This window comes from Ictidomys tridecemlineatus, chromosome 8 (genome assembly GCF_052094955.1).
Source record: "Ictidomys tridecemlineatus isolate mIctTri1 chromosome 8, mIctTri1.hap1, whole genome shotgun sequence".
Classification (NCBI taxonomy): domain Eukaryota; kingdom Metazoa; phylum Chordata; class Mammalia; order Rodentia; family Sciuridae; genus Ictidomys; species Ictidomys tridecemlineatus.
Genome location: NC_135484.1, coordinates 133,495,386 through 133,511,238, shown reverse-complemented (window position 1 = coordinate 133,511,238; position 15,853 = coordinate 133,495,386). Strand labels below are relative to the sequence as shown.

Genomic DNA, 15,853 nt, shown 5'->3' with positions numbered 1-15,853 from the left:
CAGATGAGAAGGCCAAAGGCTACTACTGTCCCTACTCAGCACAGTGCTCATAAACATGGGGTATTGCCCAGAGAGAAACAAGCCACTATTCTTGCTCCAAGCTCCAGGACAGTAGGTAGAGATTTTGCCTAATGGGAGAAGTGCATCTTTAGAGAGCTCTGAGGGTCTCCTCAAATGAGTTGGCTTTATTAAGAATAGAGTGTTGGGATGCTCATGCTTAAGGGAACTCTCAAAAACAAAGGAGATTTTGCAATTAAGAGGGGGTTGGTAGCACTTGAGGGCAAAAAGTTAAGTTGTAAGACCACTAGTTTATGAGAGAGAACCAGAGAAAAGGATAGTTAAAGTCTTTCTTGGAATAAAAGCAAATCTCAAAGACTAGCTTCAAAAACGTTCCTACAAATGAGGCCCAAATTTGATTCAGTTTGTGGAGCAATTTATGCATCGTATCATTATAAAAACTCCAGAGCAATCAGGAGGCAATTTGTAGAGCCTAACAACTGGGTGTGATGCCAAAAGAGACAGACAGCTTAGAGAGAGATTTGGTGAAGAAACAGTGAAAGAGAGTTTTGCTAAAACCACACTTATGCCAGGTTGACTGTGCACACATTCAAGACTGTACTTTTTGAGAATTGACATCAAAGGCTCTATACTACAGAGGAAGTCGATTTCACTCAAGTAGTCCAGCCAAATCACTGAACAGAGAAACAAGGAAACAATTACAACAACTCTAGAAGGAAGGGAAAATCAGGATCCTGAGTTGCCATAATATATTTTCTAAAGTGTTCAGTTTTAAATGAGCAATTATGAGACATGCAAATAAACAGGACAATATGACCCATACACAGGGTGGGATGACCTCATAACACAAACTGCCTGTTAACAGGCTCAAACCTGAGAGTCCAATAGATAAAACCTTCAAAGCAGCATTACAATACAAATTACAATACATTACAGCATTACAATCCAAATATAAGGAACTAATAGAAACTATGCTTAAAGAAGTAAAGAAAGGTGCTGTCTCATCAAATAGAGAATATCAATTAAGAACTAAGAGCTATAAAAAGATTCAAATGGAAATGTAGGAGCTGAAAAGGATAACAACTAAAATGAAAAATTCACTGGAGGGTCCCAACAATAGATTTGAACTGCTAGAAAAAGGGAAAAAAAAAAGAATCAACAAACTTGAAGACAGATTACTAAAGATTATATAATCTGAAAGACAGTAAAAAAATGAATAGAGACTCAAAAAAATGTGGGAACCTATAAAGTGCACCAATAAACATGGTGATTGTACAAGGAAAGAAAGGAGTAGAAAAAATACTCAAAGAAATAATAGCTGAAGGGGCCGGGGTTGTGACTCAGTGGTAGAGCACTTGCCTGGCATGCATGGAGGCTCTGGGTTCAGCCCCCAGCACCACATAAAAATAAAAGCAAATAAGGGACTGGGGTTGTGGCTCAGTGGTAGAGCACCTGCCTAGCTTGTGCGAGGCTCAGCACCACATAAAAATAAATAAATAAATAAAATAAAGGTGTTGTGTCTAAATAAAATAAAGGTATTTTGTCCAACTACAACTAAAAAAAAGAAATAATAGCTGAAATTCACCAAATATGATAAAAAACATTAATATCCATATTCAAGAATCTTGACAAATTCCAAATAGAATAAATGCATACCCAGACACAATACTAAAAATGCCACCCCCCACACACTGGATTAACGGTTGACTTCTCACTAGAAGCAATAGAGGCCAGAAGGCAATGGAATAACATATTCAAAATGTCATTGAGATTATGATTTATATACAGCAATCACATAGAAATGGGGGAAGGAATTAGAATTAGAACTATGGAAAAGTGACACTTTAATATTTCCCTGAAATTAAACTAATGTAGATATAAAGTAGATTCTGATAAATTGTGTGTGATAAATCCTAGAGACACCTCTAAGAAAATAATTAAAAATATGGTGAAATAAATGGTTAAAGAAATTAAAATCTTACACAGAAAATATTCATCCAATGCAAGAGAGAGCAGTAAAAAAGGAATTGAGGAAAAAAAGACATGAGATGTATAGAAAACAAAAAGCAAAATTCCATTTGTAAGTCCAGTGTCAATAATAGCATAAAATATGAAGAGATTAAACAACTTAATAAAGTATGGTGTGTCAGACTGGATTAAAAAACAAGATCCAACTGCTGTCTACAGGAAGCATACTTTATTTATTTATAAAATATTTTCTTTTTGTTGTTTTTAGATATACATGACAGTAGAGTATATTTTGACATATTTTACATATGTGCAGTACAACCCATGCCAATTAAGATCCTATGATGTGGAGTTACACTGGTCGTGTATCCATATATGAGCAAAGGAAAGTTATATCTGATTCATTTCACTGTCTTTCCTATTCCCATCCCTCTTCCCTACCCTCAATCCCTCCTGTCCAACTGGTGAACCTCCACTCCTCCTGCCCCATTGTGAGCCAGCATCTGCGTATCATTTGGCCTTTTGTTTTTTGGAACTGATTTATTTCACTTAGCATAATAATCTCCAGTTCCATCTATTTGCTGGCAAATGCTGATAATTTCATTCTTCTTTATGGCTGAGTAATATTCGATTTTCTCTATTCATTCATTTGTTGAAGGGCACCTAGATAGGTTCCATAACTTTTCTATTGTGAATTGAGCTGCTAAAAACATTGATGTGGCTGTGTCACTATAGTATTCGGATTTTAAGTCCTTTAGGTATTAACCAAGGAGTGGGTGGTTCCAATCCAAGTTTTCTGAGAAATCTCTATAATGCTTTCCATAGTGGTTGCACCAATTTGCAGTCCCACCAGCAATATATGGATGTACCATTTTCCCCACACCCTGCCAATATTTATTGATACTGGTATTTTTGGTAAATGCCATTCTGTTTGAAATGAGATGGAATCTCAGTGTAGTTTTAATTTGCATTTCTCTAATTGCTGATGTTGAACATTTTTTCATATATTTGTTGACTGGTTATATTTTTTCTGTGAAGTGACTATTCAATTCCTGTGCCCATTTATTGATTGGGCTATTTTTTTTTTTGCGGGGGGGGTGGGTGTTAAATTTTTTGAAATTTTTCTATATCCTGGAGATCAATGCTCTATCTGAGGTGCAGGTGGCAAATATTTTCTCTCATTCTGTAGGCTCTCTCTTCCTGTTCTTGATTGTTTCCTTTGCTGTGAAGAAGCTTTTTAGTTTGATACAATCTAATCATTGAAGAAGTTATTTCCTGCCTACGTGATGGAGGGTTGGGCCTACCTTTTTGTCCTAGTTGGGGCAGAGTCTCTGGTCTAATGCCTGGGTGTTTAATCCACGTTGAGTTGAGTCTTGTGCACAGTGAACAAGAGGCAAACTTTAGAATCAAAGACACAAGTAAGTTGAAAAGAAAAAGCTGAAAAATATATATCACGCAAATAATAACCATAAGAAAACAGCAATGTTTTGAGATTAGACTATACTAATAGATTGGACTATATTAGACTATACTGAGAAAAAATAGACTTTAAAATAAAAAATCCTAGAGATAAAAAGAGACATTTTGCATTGATAAATATAGCAGGAAAATATGACAATTATAAACACATACATGCCTAGTAATAAAACCATTCACTACACAAAGTTAAAATGAGAATTGAGGGATGGGGCTGTACTCAGTGGCAGTCTACTTGCCTGGTTTGATTCCCAGCTTTGCATATAAATAAATAAAAAATAAAGGTCAATCAACAACTAAAAAAAATTTAAAAAGTGAGAAGTGAAAGGGGGAAAGAAGAAATAGATAATTAAAAAATATTAGTTGGGGGCTGGGGATATAGCTCAATTAGTAGAGTGCTTGCCTCGCATTCACAAGGCCCTGGGTTCAATCCCCCGCACCACATACACACACAAAAAATTGGCAAGTCTTACTGTATGTTAATTGTACCTCAATAAAATTGACATAAAAATTATTAAAAAAAAGTGTTGAAAGTAAATATTTTTAAAAAATAATAGTTGGGAACTTCAATAGCTCTAATTGAATTGACTTTCAATGGGTCAACGAAGAAGTCACAAGAAAATTAGAATAAAGCCACAGCATTTCAAAACATATGGGATGCAGCTAAAGCAGAGTTTAGAGGTCATTGAATAGTTGTTTATAACTCTGTTAAAAAAGAAGACAAATCTCAAATCAATAGCCTCATCTTCCACCTTAGGACACTGGTTAAAAAGAATAAACTAAACCTAAAGTTAGCTGAAAGAGTAAAATAATACAGGCTAGGGCAGATATTATTTAAATAGAAAAATAGCAAAACAATAGGGAAACTGAGCAAAACTAAAAGTTTTTTCTTCATAAAGTTTAACAAAATTGACCAACAATAGCTAGGCTGACCAAGAAAAATAAAGAAGACTCAAACTGCTAAAATCAGGATGAAAAGTAGAGCAATGCTACAGATATGAGAGAAATAAAAAGGATTATGTGGGATTACTATGAACAACTGGATGCCAAAACACGGTACAAACTTTCATGAATGGAGGTTATTCCTAGGAAACTCAAACTGTTGAAACTGACTTAAGAAGAAACAGACAATTTGCATGGACCTATAAAAAGTAAAAAGGTTGAGTTAGTAATTTAAAAACTTCCCAAAATTAAAAACCGAGGTCCAGAGTCTTCACTTCTTAAAATTCTTCAAATATTTAAAATGGATTAATACAAATTCTTCAAAATCCATCGACCAATAATTAATAGTAACAAGTTATTCTATGAGGTCAGCATTATCCTGAGAGCAAAGCAGATGAAGACATTCAAAAACTATAATTTGATATCGTTTATGAATCTAGATGCAAAAATACATAGTAGAATATAATCTGAATTCACAAAAAAAATAACATGATACAAAATGACCAAGTGAGATTGCTTCTGGGAATATTGGCTCAACATTTTAAAATTTTATTAAATATCTATGCCATGTCAATGCAGTGAGGATCCAAAAAACTGCATGATCATCTCAATAGGTGCACAAGAAGCACTTGACAAAATCCAATACTCCTTCACAAGAAAAGCACTCAAATTCGGAATAGAAAAAACTTCAGAGGACACCTATGATAAATGCACATCTAACATTATACTTAATGACAAAAGACTGAATGCTTTCCTCCTAAATTTAAGAACAAGGCAAAAATGTCTACCATTGCCACTTCTAGTTAGCTTTATTCTGGAGGTGCTAACTGGAGTGGTTAAGAGAAAGAAGAAAAGGCTCATGTTGTAAAGGAAGAAGTGAAAGTATACAGATGACAGGATTATATGTATAGAAAATCCTAAGGGACGCACTAAAAAACTATCATAAATAATGAAGCAGTTAAGCAAGGCTGCAGAATATAAGATCAATATACAAAATTAATTTATTTTTGTACACTAGGAATGAACAATTCAAAACTAAATTCAAGAAAACAGTTCTACTTAAAATAGTATTAAAAAGAATAAAATATTTGTGAATTAATTTACTCCTTTGGTTTAGGTTCCTTCTCTTTAGTAGGACTTTATTTTCAAAGCACCATGAGACTGTGGAAGATTTTATTCTGCCTTTCTAGTCATCTCACTTAATCTTCTATACCGTCCCAGCACTCTGTAGATGACTAGTCAATAAATCCAGGCTTGTTTTTGTTTTTTTTTCTTTCATTTACAATCCTTTGGGTTGGTTTTATGCAACTGTCCAAAACTTTGATGACTTCTCTTTAATCTAGCTCAGTCCCTCTATTTGGATCCAGAGTTGAAAAGTGTTCTCAGGAATGAAAATGGCCAGTGATCATTGGCTTAATTTGAAAGGGCTTCTTTCCTCTAAAAAAAAAAATAGTTCATCTAGTTCTTGTTACTTTTAGAACTTTCCAATGTCTTTTAAAAAATATGATCATTGCAATTAAGTTTTTCAAATTGCAACAGAAGTGTTAGCCTGTCTTGACCTCCTACATTAAGTGGTTTTTGTTTCTTTTGCAATTCTCTTGGTTTTTCTCCCTGTGTTGTTGTGTGAACATGAGGAGCTACTTGATGAAGAAGATGGCATATCACAAAGGGCGAGTGCATTTCGTAAAGGCGTAGTCACCTTAATGTACATCAAGAGAAGTCTGTACAGACACTGGGAAGTTAAAGGGGTGGACTGTAGCAGACACGGCTGGTTGTCCACTCAGGATTTATCCCCTGTTTCTTTTCTCTTCACGGGAGTTTAAATCTGTTCAGGAACCCACCTTTCCATGTACAATTATATGCCTTAGGGAAGGCAAATTCCCTGTGTAGCTCCAGGGAGTAGATCTAATTGGTCTAAGTAAGATGTCATCCCTATCGCCAGTGATCTGGTTAAGGAAGACCCAGGTGGTGCCATGATTTGAGATGGCTGGATTCTTCATACCACCTTTGCATGTAGGAGTTCCACAGCTGGGAAAGTTGGAAAATGGCCAAGTTATGTGGTTTCTTAATTTATTTTCTGATTTAGTATCAGTAGTTGAATAGTGTTTTCTAAAAAGCAGTTCTGTGATATCAAAGTTGGCTTTTAACATGTGGCATATAATATGCCCCTGGTAGCTTCTTAGGGCAAAGTGTATCTGTTTATATATGACCCAACTGAGGTCATTCTCATGAAAGTTTATAAGACCTCATTGAGATGTGGGGTATTAGATCCCTTTGCAACTTGGTGCCCTGCCTTAGAGGCCTGTGTTTAACTTGGTTCTTCAGTTTCATCCAAGGTAACAAATGAAGCTCTGTCTTGGGGACCCACTTGGATACGTAGCTGAAGTCAACCCCGGGGAGTGATTGCTTTTCTCTGGCATTATATCTTCATTTCCCCCATAATTCATTTGAATTTCTGCAGCTTATGCCAAGACACAGCGGCCCATTCACATGTACAAATGCTCCTGGGTAGCTTTATATCTTTAATCATTGGGCCCTAGTGATGTTTTAGTTTTTATGCCCATCAGTATTTCATTCCTGAATGAATGAAATGTTTCATATGTTCATTCCGTCTCTCAACAAGTGTTGATTGAAAACTTGATATTTCAGGCACTGTGTTGGGAGTCTGGGGTGTGGAGACAAGACCCTCATCTATACCTTCTCCCCCAGAGAAAAACTAACAAGTATTGACTCCCAAGCCTTTGTTCACAGGGACAAATGCTTGCATTTATTCACTGGAGTCTCAGAAGTGGCAGAAGGGGGAACCAACCTAACTATCCCTTTCTAAGAAATGGCTAAAAAAAATGCTTATTCATTCATATAATTATCTATGACAATTAAAATAAATGATATTTAAATGTTACACCATGCATAGATCCCAAAAACATATCAGCAAGGAAAATAGCAAAAGAATGGAGACAGCCTGATACCATTTAGGTAAACATTAAAGATTCAACATATGAGACACTGTGTCTTGATCAGCAATTCATATATACGAAGTAAAAGTACACAAACATACTTAAAAATGGGCAGCTCCTCTCGAAAGGGAAGAATGGAAGAACTGTAGAAATGGAGATTTATCTAGTCAGTAACCTTTTATTGTTTTAAAGAGAAAGATGAAGTCATCAGACAAAATACTCATAATTTGCTTAATTTTGGTGGTGGGTACTTAGATATCTATGAGTATTTTGTTACATATGAGATGATTTATAATTAAAAGAGCATCTAAATAAAACACACAGAGGCATTGTAAGCTACTCACATTTTAGTGAGGAAGAGAAACTAGCGAACTCACAGTGGTTTGATAAATGCTGTTAACACACAAGACAGATAGCTCCGCCTGAGGGTTGGAGAAGACTACTAGGAAGAGAGAAAGGTTGGTTAGGATGTGGAGTTAGCAGGACAGTTGAGGGCAGAATGTTCCCCGGGAGAGAGCAGGGTCACCCCTGGCAACTCTGGAATATCAGGATGGTAAGAACGACTGTTGAAAACTCACGGTGTGCTCAGGGCTTTTGAACATGTTGTTCACGTTGATCTCTACAACCTCATAAGTCAGGTATTCATGTTCCCACTTTATAAATGAAATACCTGAGGTTTCAATAACTTACTCAGTATCCTATAGCTCAGAGGCAGTGGGTCTCGTATTGAGCTCTGCTGGATTTTAAATTGTCCTGTTCTTTCCACTGGACCGTGAAGCCTTCAGATATCTGCTCCACCAAAGAGTTATACACAAAACACATCCTAATCCATAGTAGTTATCCGTGGCACAGCACTGGGGAGGGGCAGATCACAAATCCAAACAACCTCAGAAGAGGTCACAGTGAATCCCGCCAAGAATCCAGATCTGACTGTCAACTTACACAAACTACACGGGATGTTTTAATAACACCCCTAGCATGATATCAGCAGATTCAGATTGCGGAAAACACTACAGGAAAAATGACTCAGCTTCCTCAACAAGTGCATTTCAAGGGAAAAGAATTGGGGGTAAATCAAAGATTAAAAATGACCCAAGAGACCTAGCAACCAGCTACAACCATGGACTTTGGATCTGATTTAAATAGATCATAAAAATGAATGAAATGATTGGATAATGGATGATGATAAGGAATTGCTGCTGCTTTTTTGTGGTGTAATGATTTTAGTATAGCTGGGTGTTTTTTTTTTTTTGAAAGAATCATTACATTTAGAAATACCTACTGAACTATTTTATATGAAATGATTTATCTTGTATCTACTTCAGAGATATTTGGTAAGGGTAAATAAAAATAAGATATGTTCTAATAAATGTTGAATTAAATGAAGGGTATGGGAAGGATTATTATAATATTCTGTCTACTTTGTGTATATATATTTAAAATAAAAAATCCAGGAGAGATGGGGAAGCCATAAAAATTACCTTGTTTAATTCTCTTGCAAATGCTTGAAGTCCCTTCATGGAATGTCAGTTACACAAAGATGTGAACTCCTTCCTTCTTCTATTTTTAAACCTTAAATTTTAGTGTGTGTTTTTTTTTTTTTGTTTTTCAAATTAAACCATTAAGTAGAGAAGGAAATTCAATTTTCTTGACAGTATTGTCTTGGGGAGGGGGGATCTTGTTATAATGTCTTCGTAGAGTTTCAATCTTTCAAGGTCAAAAATTATGAAGTCCCATTTTTCATTTTCAGGGGAAGTGTAACTATTTCATAATACATTGATATTTAAAATAAATGCTGCAATCTTGATTGCAAGTTCGTTTGATAGTCTTCACTTCAAAGTTGATCACAGAGCTCTTTAGAGATAAATCACTGCAGTATGAACTAAATTGTAAACACTTTTATTTTAGGGGGGGGTGCATAGTGATGCAGACTCATAATCCCAGCTACTTGGGAGGCTGTGGTAGGAGGAGCACAAGTGGAGGCCAGCCTGGGCAATTTAGCAAGACCTGTCTCAAAATATAATAAAAAGGGCTGGCAATGTAGCACCGTGGTAGGGCTCTTGCTTGGTATGCAGGAGGCCTTGGATTCAATCCCTATGACTGCAAAATCACAGTTGCCTTTTACCACGTTGGTGTGTTTTATTACCATCATTTTAATCTGAATGCTGACTGCATAAGGGCCTCATGGAAGGAAAAGGTCCCAACGAATCAATTAAAGACAATTGTTAAAAGGCAACAATAGCTGGACGTGGTGTTGCACACCTGTCATCCCAGCTACTTGGGAGACTGGGGCAGGGTTGCAAGTTCCAGTCCAGACTCAGCAACTTAGGCTTTGTCTCAAAAAAGGGCTGGGGATATTGGCTCAATAACAGAGCACCCCGAGTTCAGTTTCCACCATGGTGGGCGTGGGGGGAGAAAAAGCCACAATGTGATGATTAAACACAAGGGTGTTGGCCGCAGACTGCATGTTCACAAACAGCTTCTAAAACTATGGCCAGAAGATGTTTGCCTTCTCTTAATATCTGGTTGATTGATGGTGAGACAAACATTTTATGCATATGTGAACACGAAATTAAACAAAAAATGGTGGCTATGGTTTGGATAGTTAGTCCCCAAAGGCCTGTGTGTTAAAGGCCTGCTGTCCAGTCTGTGCTGTTAGTAGGTGGTGGGCCCTACTGAGAGGACATTAGGTCACTGGGGCTGTGCCCTAGAAGAGGATATTGGGACCCAAGCCCTTTCCCTCTCCTAGCCTCCCTGATGACACGAACTGAGCAATTTCCTCTACCATCCACTCCATAGAGTCAAGCAACCCATGGACTGAAATCTCAGAGGCTGTGACCTCCATTCTTCTTTTCATCCTTATAAAGTGGTTATCAGGTATATTGATCACAGTGTCAGCAAGCTGACTGACAAAGTTATGTAACTGAATCTAATAATTAAATAATTAATAGAAACAGGCTTATGTCCTTAGCAAGGAAGTAACTTTCCAATTAAGGAATCTCTTCAAATTATGTTTTATTTCCAAATCCTAAATACCAGTTTAGGGACATGTTACACAAGTTGCTGGAGAAAGTTGGTCTTAGAATTCAGAGAACATTCAGTTTTAGAAGCGACACATTGATACATGAAGTTGATCAACTCGTTTGCCTGGCATTTTTCTTTTGTTTAGCAAAATATATCAGAATGTATATGATGTTGTTAATTACCAAGTATTACCTCTTCGAATTTTCTAAAGTGCTTGGTGTTGCTATCAAAGCCAGGTGATATCATTCATCATCGAAGGGGTCACTATTACACCACTTCTGAATAAGATAGAAACAGGTTTGTTTGTTTTTTAAGGCAAAAAGTCAGAATGGAAATGCTGGGTAAAGGGAAATACATTTTATGCATTTTTTGTTTCTTTGTTTTCCTTTTGATACAGAGGATTGAACCCAGGGGCATTTTACCACTGAGCTACATCCCCAGTCCTTTTTGTTTTTCATTTTGAGACAGGTATCTCTAAGCTGCCAAGGGTCTTGCTAAGTTGCTGAGGCTGGCCTCAAACTTGAGATCCTCCTGCCTCAGCCTTCAGAGTTGCTCTGATTATAGGCATAGGCAATCATGCCTAGCACATTTTATACATTTTCCCCCTCATGATTTATTACGTATTTAAGTTATCGGAAGGATATTTTTTGGAATGACCACTCCTCATCTAGTGTTCCTTTGTAAAGTTTTTCTTGCAAAACTGTCAGTGAGTTAGTTTGTTTCTATGTTGCTATCTGCGGTGGCTCTGGGCAGGAACAGAAGGTCTACAGCTGCGAAATGGAACCAGACACCTATGGGAACTCAGGAAGCAATGCTGGGATCCACCCATAGGGGGCGGTGTGTGCTACTTGCAGGGGTGCAGGGCTCTGGCACCATTCAGCACTTGGGCGCTTGCATGTTGGAGAAGACCCAGCATACCCAAGGGTCCTGGCTCTGGTCTCCTGAAAGGTGAAGATGCTTTGTTGACAGATGAGGACGTTTGTTTCTGAGTGAATCTTCTCAGTGGGCGTGATGCATTACTATCCCGCTTTGCTGCCAAGTATTCTGGGAAGGAGAGAGAAAAAGAAAAAAGGGGAAGAAATAATTTGAAAGAGGAGAGGGATGAGTATTCATACCTTTTGTCATCTCAGTCTTAAACTTGAGTTTTTAAGCCCTTGTCTACCCGGCGAGGGTCAAAGTACTTTTTACTTTATGTGAAAAATGCTTCCCCAGGGAAGCTCACTGACTCTGGTGCTGAAACTGATTAATGTCCTTGGAGCCCCCCGAAGAGCCATTACTAAGTGTCTGGGTTGCAGTTTCAGAGGAAATGGGATGCGTTTTTTGAACCCATCTGAAATGTCTTCATGGAGGGTCAATCTCAAGCTGACATTTTTAAGGGAAAGCCTGTGGTTTGGCCAGGAGGCATGGATAATATATTCTAGAACTTGGCTTAGGAGGGAGAAAAGGACACACAGGCACAGGAATACAAAGAGGGTTACATGGTCTGTTGCCCAGGTTTGCTTGCACAGAACAGAATTCAATCTACTTAGTTTAAGCAGAAAGGGATTTATGGCAGGATATTAAAGAATCAGATTCCAGACTGATCTTTTAAGAACACTACCCGAAGCCACCCTGAAGAACTGAAGAAGCTGTTACTTCTTCTCCAGTTCTGCAGACAGCAACCACGTCAGGAAATGGTGGCCACCACTTCTAGCTCCAGAATCTTGTCACCTGCCATGCTGAGGAGGCTATGTGACAGGTCATTGGCATCATCAGGAAGCGTCCAAGAGTAGACAGCAGCTGGCTCCAAAGCCATGTCCTGCCTGATGCGATCCACACCAGCAAAAGAGGCTTGCCGGGCAGTGCTTTTTAATACCCTACACAGCCAATAAACAGACACTGAGACCTCTCCTCATGCTTTCATGGAGAAACCAGATGCCTTCCTTATGGTGCCTGCCAGCAGAATATTAGAAACACACTGTTCTGACCTTTTATTAATGCTTGCTAGACTTTGGGCCCCAAAGGCTCATGTGTTAAAGATTTATTTATTTATTTATTTTTTTAGATATTTAAAGATCTCATTTAATGAAGCTGATTAATAAGACATAATTCCAAAAGCCTGCCCCATCCAGACCAAGGCCATATAGAACATTTATGATTTAATCAGTATCTTTTCATCTTCAGGATGCCGGGTACCCAGATACCCATTCGATTATCTTACTTCATTTTCAGACTATATTCTTCCTCACTTCCTCCCCAGTAAGTGCTCTGGGCATCTTGTGTGTACAAACAGAGAAGTATAACGTTATTATAGGAGCTCTCAGGAGGAAGACAATGGGAACTGTTAAATGCACTGCCACAGTAGTTAGAATGGGTGAGAAACCCATTTGGGAGACCCTGTTGCGAAGTATTGGCGCCTTGAGCGGGCAGAAATGCTCAGGTCTAGTGTGCATCACTGAAGATTGGATTCACCTGCTGGGTGACTCGGATGAAAGTAGTTCTCTGGCTCAACTCCTTTAGCTTAGCTGCTCCCACATAGGTGCATGTAGATCGGATCCCTCCTAGGATGTCACGAATGGTATGCTCGACATCCCCTTTAAAGGGGACTTCTACTGTCTTTCCCTCTGAGGCCCTGTACTCTGCCATGCCACCAGCATACTTCTTCATGGCCATTTCAGAACTCATTCCATAGAAGAGTTTGTACTTCTTGCCATCCCTCTCGATGAGCTCACCACCTGACTCACTGTGCCCAGCCAGCATGCCACCGAGCATCACAAAGTCAGCCCCTGCCCCAAAAGCTTTGGCCACATCCCCAGGGCAGCTGCAACCTCCATCTGAAATGATGTGGCCTTTGAGGCCATGAGCAGCATCTGCACACTCCATCACTGCACTGAGCTGTGGATACCCCACTCCAGTTTTCTTCCGGGTTGTACACACAGAGCCTGGCCCAATTCCCACTTTGATGATGTCAGCCCCAGAGAGGATCAACTCTTCCACCATCTCTCCTGTGACCACATTCCCTGCCATGATGGTGTGTTGAGGGAAGCGCTTCCGTACATCCTTTACAAATTCAACAAAGTGTTCAGAGTAGCCATTTGCCACATCTAGGCAGATATATTTCACCTGGGGAATAGCTTCCAGGATCTGTTCCAGTTGCTCAAAGTCAGAAGAGCCTGTCCCTGAACTGGCAGCCAGATACTGAAGACAATCAGGATTCTGGCCAGCAAACTCTTGCCACTGATGAAGACTGTAATGTTTATGGACAGCAGTGAAGAGGGAGAACTTACAAAGAACCTTGGCCATTTCAAAGGTGCCTACAGTATCCATATTAGCAGCAATGATCGGGACGCCATTGTACATCTGCTTTGAATTCCGAAATGAAAAGGATCTTGTGAGATCCACCTCACTTCGAGACTTTAGGGTGCTGCGTTTTGGCCTCAAAAGAACATCCTTGAAGTCTAGTTTCACGTCATTGTCGATATGAGGCATGGCGGGGTCTGGAATTTCCTGTTGCCTCGGTGTCAGTTGACCGAAACTCCCCTAGCTTAGCTACTAGACTCGTGCAGCCCCGCTGAGCCTCGTGGGGTCACACCAACAGGTTCCGCTAATTGCCCTGTGTTAAAGATTTAGTCTCCAGCTCTGTGTTATTGGGAGGTGGCAGAAACTTTAGGAGGTGGGGCCTAATGGGAGGTCTTTTGGTCATTGGGGGTGTGCCCTGAAGGGGAAGAGCCGGACCCCACCCCTTCCTCTTTTTCATGCCCTATCCATGAGTAAATTCCTTTGCCACATGCTCCCACCATGGGAGCATCATTTTCTCACAGAGGTTCTACATTCTAGTCTATGCTCTGTGTTCTGAGGTTGGACTCTTCGACATCTTTTTCTTTTTTGGGCTGGAGATCAAACCTCGAGCCTTGTGCATGCTAGGCTCTACCTCCGACTGCAAATCCTTTCTTTTCCCTTATGATGTGTTTCCTTTCCTCTCATTCAGGGCTTCTGCTGGTTAACACTGTCTATCTAGCAGTGTGGTGGAAGTCTTAATTCCTGCAAGTCCTGTTTCTGGGTGATCTTTCTTGGACTGAGATGCTCTAGCCTTCCACTAACTTCTATGATTGGATATGCAGCCTCAGCTCCTACAGTCAACCTCACTATCCTGGTCTGCCACTGTCACTTCAAGCATGACCAGGCCTGTTGTAGGTCCACGCTTGGACCAAGCTGCTTACATTTGATCCGAACAGTGTGTCCTGGGTCCCCTCAAAGCCCTAATGGATACTTGAGAAAATGGTACTCTGATGGATGATTCAGAAAATGTTTCAGAGCTGCACAAACACTCATGCTATATATTAGTTCACTAATCCAAAGAGCCTCATTAAATGCTATGGGTCTTTATTAGCAGAAAGAGGTATAAGATGCAGAGAGATCAGATCACTCCCCAGATCTCTGGGCACAGCAGTTGTGCTCAACAGTTCCTTGAATTCTCATAGTGTAACATTCTTCCCTTTGGCACATCTGGTCACCTAATGTACTTGTGCCTCGTGGTTAAGTTCAATGAGAGTGGGGGCACCCATGTGTCAGGTCAACATGAGCATGGTCCCCTGCAGATGAAATTGGGAGAGAAGAGGAGCCTGACACAGAGTCAGACTGGGAAGGGACATTGCTGTTCCTACCAGGTAAAAGATTATTTCTCCTTGTAGACCCATCGGGAAGTAGAAAAGGCATTTGTCAAATTGCTAGCTACATAATGAGAACCAGGGGCTGCACTGATTTGCTGGAGCCATGAAAATTACATCTAGAGCCACAGCTGTAAATGGAGTCATCCATTGGTTAAGGTAACAAGACCACTGTTTTGCTCCAACAAACATTTTTATTCTACACAGAGCAAGCAAGGGAATTACGTGTCCGTAACAGGTATCACTGTCTCTGTATCTTCCTAATCTTTAGTGTTTCATCCAGGGATGTGATGTTGTCTTTGACTTTTTTAGTAGGGGGAAGTAGTTCCAGGGTCCTCCACTTGGTTATTTTTACCTTAATAGTGCTCACTTCTTGGGTCATGGATGAGCGTTCAGTAGCTGAGTTATTTCTCTATGCACAGAAAACTGACTGTATAGAAAATGCCCTGCATTCTGAACCACAGGGTAGGTGTATAGACCCACAAAGTTCATGATGAGAAGGTCTTGAGCTCAAGATTCCATCTATCACTCAACTCTTGAAATGCCACTTCTGCAGCAGAGTTCAGGGAAGGAACTGTTGTGTCACTTCATGCCACGGAGCGTCAGCGACCATCTGCTGTTGTGAGTAGAACCTTTAGTGCTTCAAACCCAGTCAACACAGATAACTTAATGGTCTCAGTTATTTTTTCCTTATCTACTCCTTGAAATGATTTTGGAAAATAATGTACCTTTTACACACTTTTAAACGTAACATCAGACATTCTTCTGATAGGGGTAAAGAGTTAAAATGGATCACAGAACATCAGAAATTTCAGAAGCTTG

At 39.4% G+C, this 15,853-nt stretch overlaps 1 pseudogene; it reads right to left on the bottom strand.

The window, feature by feature from the left end:
* Window positions 1-12,669: 12,669 nt before the first annotated feature.
* LOC101955123 (GMP reductase 2 pseudogene) lies at window positions 12,670-13,971 on the bottom strand (annotated as a pseudogene).
* Window positions 13,972-15,853: the final 1,882 nt, after the last annotated feature.